Source organism: Macrobrachium nipponense, chromosome 26 (assembly GCF_015104395.2).
Source record: "Macrobrachium nipponense isolate FS-2020 chromosome 26, ASM1510439v2, whole genome shotgun sequence".
Classification (NCBI taxonomy): domain Eukaryota; kingdom Metazoa; phylum Arthropoda; class Malacostraca; order Decapoda; family Palaemonidae; genus Macrobrachium; species Macrobrachium nipponense.
The window spans coordinates 26,087,149-26,094,099 of record NC_087215.1 but is presented as its reverse complement, the minus strand read 5'-3'; the positions used below and the strand labels follow the sequence as shown (position 1 = coordinate 26,094,099).

The 6,951-nt window shown below is 33.0% G+C and overlaps 1 long non-coding RNA gene across 1 annotated transcript; it reads left to right on the top strand.

Moving 5' to 3' along the window:
* The first annotated feature begins 2,795 nt into the window (after positions 1-2,795).
* LOC135199787 (uncharacterized) lies at positions 2,796-4,869 on the top strand. Its single transcript, XR_010311122.1, has 3 exons — positions 2,796-2,937; positions 3,401-3,525; positions 4,421-4,869. It is a non-coding gene; the product is annotated as an uncharacterized LOC135199787 (long non-coding RNA).
* The last annotated feature ends 2,082 nt before the right edge of the window (positions 4,870-6,951 follow it).

Below are 6,951 nucleotides of genomic sequence, written 5' to 3'. Positions count from 1 at the left end.
TTTTATAAGGTGAATTTTATATATAAAAACAACCCAAAAAAAACCTATTTTTATATAGATTTCCTTTATAATTTCCATGACCTAAAAATACGAGGACAAGATTGACATAAATTTATTGTTGTGCTTTTAATTCTTAATAAGAACTTCTTTTTTTTTTTTAGACCTAACTACCAATAGTATTGAAAATATAAAGTTGTTCGGTATTTATTTTGATTATTTTATTTATATTAAGGACTAGTTACTTCTATTTTGGTAAACATTATGTTTAAGGATTGGAGTCTGTAAAGACACTATATATAGACTGTAAATTACAGTATATATATATATATATATATATATATATATATATATATATATATATATATATATATATATATAAGAATTAGACGTAAAACTACAGTTATATAAAAGATTTATCATCCAATCTAGCTCTGTCAAGGTACATAAAAGTCGAACTTTGTCAAGATACGAAAACAAGCAGAATGTGTAACCAGTTCTCCAGCCACTGATTGACATAAAAAAAAAAGTTATTATATATCTTTTTCTTGACTTAAGGACCCACATGACATGAAAAAGATGAGAAATCCTCTTAGAAAGGACAGGAAGTCCTTTCCAAAGTTCCTAGAGGGAGAAAAATGTGCTTTAGATATTAACTTGACTGTTAAGTATTTGGAATCGTCGGTACGAAACTTTTAAAGAAACCGTAAATATTCAAATAAATCATCATCTCAAAGTTGTTTTTTATGGTATTTTAACGTTTCATCTGCGACAGGGAACTGATTTTTCAAGTATTTAGTCTGTAAAGGTTAAACCACCTGCCATATATAGATCTAAGGTTCAAAAAAAAAAAAAAAAAATTTCAGGACATAGGCCTAGTGAATTCACACCTCATTGACGTATGCATTTCATCTTGACAGAGCTGTAACTCCGTCCAGCTTAATATATTTCATCATAATGCGAATGAAATTGTTTGTAAATACGTATGATAAAGTATTATTTATATATTCTTAATAATAACAATTGTTTATTTACTCAAAGTAAGGTCCTGATATTCATGGCTACCTAATGACATATTTAGAGAAACCCATTTTTTTAGGACTTTTTTTATAGCAAATTTTACCTTCGTTATTTCCTAAAATGTTTGAATATTATTAGAGGATTACTAGTTGAAATATCCTTTCAATTTTACAAGTGAAACTGCCTATCTGTGTCTGGCGAATTCGGCTTGGTTCATAAGCCAAGTCAATAAATTGAAGCGAATAAAATATGTTTATAATTGCTTTATTTCTTCTTAAGTATATACTCTTTTCTTTATTTTGAAATAAAGTAATCACATTAACAGCATATTATGTCAGTTCAGGAATAATGTCAGAAATACAGAAATATGCTAACTTATACCAAGAAAAATGTAACATGACTGTTATCTGTTGCTATGCAGTATTCATGAACGAAACTTCGACTCTTAAAAATAGTTCAGATTCAGTACAAAAGATGGCGCTGACGACCAACGCTAGTCTTAATATTCCCATTTTGACGTTAAACTTATGTCTAAACATTCTCATTATATATCACAACCTTACGGAAAGACTAATAAATTTATTGAATAGTCATTTCTAATGATATTTATCGAATTAAGCTCTATGTCGAGTTAAATAATATAATTTTTTAAGAATTTTAAATGAACCTTCATAGTTTGGATTCTGTTTTCTGAGTCAATAATTTCTGTCTTGCTTCTTTTGGAATAATGTGTATATAATTCACAATAAAATGAATAACAACCAGACTTCATTTTTTAACCAGTTTATTGACTGATATTGATTCGTATTTAAATAAAACACAAGAATCTGGCTGCATTGCCATGCATAATTAGCTTAAATAGGCCTACGCTTGGGAACCATCTTCTCGAGTATGGGAACTTGAGGAGGGGCGGGCGTTTGTCCCCCTTATTTTTAGTAACGAGAAGTGATTAAATGCATAATTAACACAAACGTAAATAAATATGTTGACGTATTGCAATAAAATCCATAAAAACCAGTCTATCATGAAGAGTATAGACTGGTTGACTCTCCAGCCACGCAGTGTGAAGACATATGAGCAATCTCTAGATGCATAAGGGATAACAAGCAAGTGTCCATCAATAAAGTATACTAACTGATGAATAATAAACTCTGAATAAATCAATACTCATAAAAACACATTAAAGTTATAGATAAACAATAGAAGTTTGAGAAACCGATTGATAAAGGCAATACTGTAGCAGAGAACTGTCCCTATTGGGTTTGAGAATAACTGAAAGGTCTGCTTTCTTTTCAATAAATATTTCTAAACCAGTCACGAAGAAAACGACATACATATATTATATATGACTTAGATTTGTCATCAGCAGATCATGGGGTAATAAATTATTTATCAGAGGTTATAAGACTATAAAATTGTTTTTTTTTTTTTACATTTTCATTAGTAGGCCTATAAGAGCTGAGTAGGGAATACGTCATGTAATGCATAATCTGTTTATTTTATTACTGTTACCACTGTTATGCCGCCATTATAAGAAACTAACACTATAAATATCTTTTAGAAGTGTTAATTTTGATATCAACTTCGTATAGTAATGATAAGAATACCGTAAGTTGATATAAACTAGGATTATCTTCTGTGTACCATCGTGATAGTTGCGATTAGTCACCAGGCAACTCAATGCCTGTTTCCTCTCCCTGAAAAAAAAAAACTCCTCTTTAGAGTCCTTGGAGAATTAAGGGTTAAACTAACTGTCAGTCTAATATAGCTGAGTTTCACTGTTGTGTTAAAGTTCATTTGCAAATGTTCTCTTGGTTGACGTTATAACAACTGAGAGCTGTATTTTTATAAATTTTATAACTTTTTATTGTGGAGTGTATTGTTCTTATAAAATATAGCTTTTCAAGATGTTGGCCCAACGTGAGTATGAAGTTTTTTTTTTTTTCTTAAGTTAATTGATAGGTTATGTAGCATTGTAGGTTACTTGTACTTTTCCTCTTCATAGACTTGTAAATCTGGTTAAGTGTTTGAGGTTTTTGTCAGTGATTTGCTAAAAAATACACTAAATGGGAAATTAGCTTGCACTGATTATGGGTGCTTTTAATCCTCACAAATTGGATAAACTGCCTATTTAAATTATCTTTTGTCCGTGATTTGTGCTAAAAAATAATTGAAAGTTGAACTTCCTTATTCATAGCAGCAGTACTTGGAGATAATGGTATGGTCCCTACATAGGGTATATAAGAAAAATAGACTAAAAACTAATTTTTTTTTTTTTTTTTTTTTTTTTTTTTTTTTTTTTTTTTTTTTTTTTTTTTTTTTTTGTTTTTTTTTTTTTTTTTTTTTTTTTTTTTTTTTTTTTTTTTTTTTTTTTTTTTTGTAGCTATGCAGATGGTAGCCCCACAACCTGTAATGGCAACTCCTGTGGTGACCGCAGCGCCGCCCATGGTGGCAGCTGCTCCGATGATGGCCGTGGCCCCAAATCCGTTCAAGTGTCCAGTCTGTGTTGTAAGTGAGAGATGAAGTGTTCTTCAAAGCACCCCTTTACAGATTTTAATGTCTTTAGTAACTAGTGTTGCAATCATAAATAGTTTTATAGGTCAATGCAAGACTATCGGCTTGATAGTAGGTCACATCCATAGTAAGATTTTAAGTGTTCCTCAAAGCAGTCCTTTAGTTTTTTGTGTATTGAGCAACTAGATATATGTTGCAATCATTGAAAGTTTTACAGGTCTTGGCCAATGCAAGATAAATGGCTTGGTGGTAGGTTACAGCCATAGTTAGCACTAAACAGCTTTGCAGGATGTTTTCCTAGGATTAATAACAGCTTTTTAAGTTAAGTCACAGGACTAAAAGACAATTACCATCTTGTTGCAATTACAGGACTTAAAAGGCTTGTTAGGTTGTTGCAATATTATAGGATTAAAGTGCTCTGAAAGCTGCCGTCATAGCAGGTCTAAACTGCTCTGTAGGTTCCAGTCATAGCAGGGCTAAAAACAGCTTTGTAACTTAACAATCATAAGCCTTAAACATCATTGTATATAGGTTGCAGCTTATAAAAGCTTTTAAGTTAGTCACATGGTCTATACTATTTTTTTCCATCTGTCGTTCCGCCTGTGATATTTGGCCATGGTAACACTGCGTCCCGGCCTTTAAATATCTCATTTCGAATATTAACGGTGCAATTTGCATCCAGTAAATTATTAACTTTTCAGTTGCAAATATACTCCCAGATATCCTTTTATTTGCCTAAAACTTACACAGCCTAACTATTGAAAGCCAGGGACGCAGTGTTACCATGTGGACCACCACAGGCGGATGGACAGATGGAAAAAAGTTGTTTTTGTATTGTTTCTGTAAAGGAGATTAATATTCACTGACATATCTTTTGTTTCCCCCACAGAATGGTTTTCTGGTCACGAGGCCCCATATCATGGGAGTCCTAATGTGCATCTTCCTGTGTCCTTTGGGCTGGCTAGTCCTGCTGCTCACGATGAGGAGGTCATGTCGAATTTGCAATTACCACAAGTGGAGGTTCTTTTAAGAGCTACGGAATTGTTTTTGTTTAACCTGTTGTTTAAAGCTATGAAGAACTTATTTTTGTAGATTTTATACTTTTTATAGATACCGTTGGTGCAATATATATAGTTTTTATTTCTCATTGTTTTTACTGCATCAAATTGTCTGTTTTATTGAGCAAAGGATTTAACTGGAACTAGACCGATAATTTTAAAGTATGTTTAGCAGATGTTATGATAGTTGCTTTATTAATATAAATTAAGTTCCAGAAATGTTTTATATTAAATTTTAACTTTTGAAATACTATTATGAACTTTGCAATTGAATAGGCAAATACTATTGTGACTTGAAACATAGCAACACCCAAAGATTCTTACAGCCAATTGTTAAAACCAAATTTTTGTTGAACATTGTTAATTCTATATTTTATAATTTTTATGGCTTCATGTATTTGTATATTTGTGTTTTATGAAAGTTTGAAATTAAAGGAAATTTATAAGTATCTTATTTTTTCCATATCCTATTGTTCCAATTTGATCTCTCGATGTACTAGGTGACTTTCAGCTCATCCATGCACTAGACCTGTAACAGCGTAGCTCTCTCTCCTCTCTCTCTCTCTCTCTCTCGCTCTCTCTCTCCTCCTCTCTCCCTCTCTCTCTCTCTCTCTCTCTCTCTCTCTCTCTCTCTCGTGGTACACCATTTTGGTACAAGATATATTAAGGGGTTCTTAATATAGACGCAAAATAAGAGCTTAAAATAATGGATTTATTCTTGACAACTTGAAATATACTACTTAAGTATGAGTATATCAAAAGAAAAAAATCCTTATCCTATATAAAAACACTTCAATATTGAAATCCTCTGGAAACTAATTCGAAGGAATATCTATACAAAGATACACTTATACGTTACCTAACCTATATCCTTAGCGTACGTATGTCAAGTTACTTAAACAGTTTAATAAGTTGTTAGTATCCAATTATTGTTAATAACCAATTTGGTAACTTCGTTAGTCGTAATTATTGCCAACTATATTCTAGCTAAACGAGCAGACAATCTTTATATGGGGACAGTTGTGGGACTAGGTGAAGTATCCTTTATCAGTTCAGCTGCCGTAGTATACTTTAAGTGCTTAAGTTGTGTATTTGGTTACGGTATAGGAGTAGTGGGCTTTCACAACATTAACTAAGCAATTATCAAATTCCTAAGGCCTCGTCCCACACGAGCGAGCTCTGCTCGGTAAACTTTGCCTCTTTGCGAGCTAAGCCTGTCGAACGCATTTATGCTGCTGTCCAAACGACGGTGTTTGGGTAGTGAAAGACTGGCTGTGACTGACAGGATTGTGTAAGGTAGCATGGATCGCAGGACACGCAAGAAGAAAATCGCGCGCTCTATTGTTATAGCAATGTGTGCAAAGATAAAGGCAACAAAGCAGAAAAGGATGTGGTGTAAAGAGTGGTTACGAAGAAGAGAGGACACAGGAAGTCACGTGACAATATTGCGGGAACTGAAACATGGTTATGAGGCAGATTTCATCAACTATATGAGAATGGACCCTAACACTTTTTATAACATCGTATCGAAAGTGGAACCATATATAATGAAAGAAGATACCAACATGAGGCTGAAGCTCGACTGCATGCAACATTACTTTTTTCTGTCAACAGGATGCAGCTACAGATCACTACAATACACCACAAGGATTTCCAAGCAGAGTTTGAGCGCATAATTCCAGAAACCTGCAAACAAATCTATGGAGTCCTGAGGAAAGACTACCTTAGGGTGAGACTTACCATTACGTAAAACATTAAATTCACACCAGTCGTATATCTGTAACAGTGGCGGATCTAGAAAACTCTCTTGATTATCATTTATGTATGTAACGTGTACACATACAGTACACCTATAACAATAATTATATGCATGCACACACACGATGTAGAATATATGCACATATATGGTACTGAGAGAGAGAGAGAGAGAAGAGAGAGAGAGAGAAATGTGAATGAATTATAAATGTTACATTGATTCCAACAGCTATAGCTTACAAAAAATTAACCGGTGAAGTTGCTTTTGCAAATGCAAGTATTTAAAAGCAGCAGTATTAGTATTAGTAGAAAAGTGGTAGAACCAGTATGAGTGGTAGTAGTGTAGTAGTAGCAAATAATCATTAACCAAGGACATTTTTGTTCCTAACTAATGATTTATTGAAACAAAATGTTCTAGTTAATCATATCCCATTTGGGAGGGGGGGGGGGCGGTTTGCACATTAACCAAGATGGGCATCCTTTAAGGTTCATTCACTGTTTGATAAGTTATCTTAGCTCAAATCGATGTCATAAACAAAAATCATAGGTAATGACGTGTGTGTGTGTGTGTGTTGCTTTATTGCGGAAGGATCAATTTTTTTTTGCC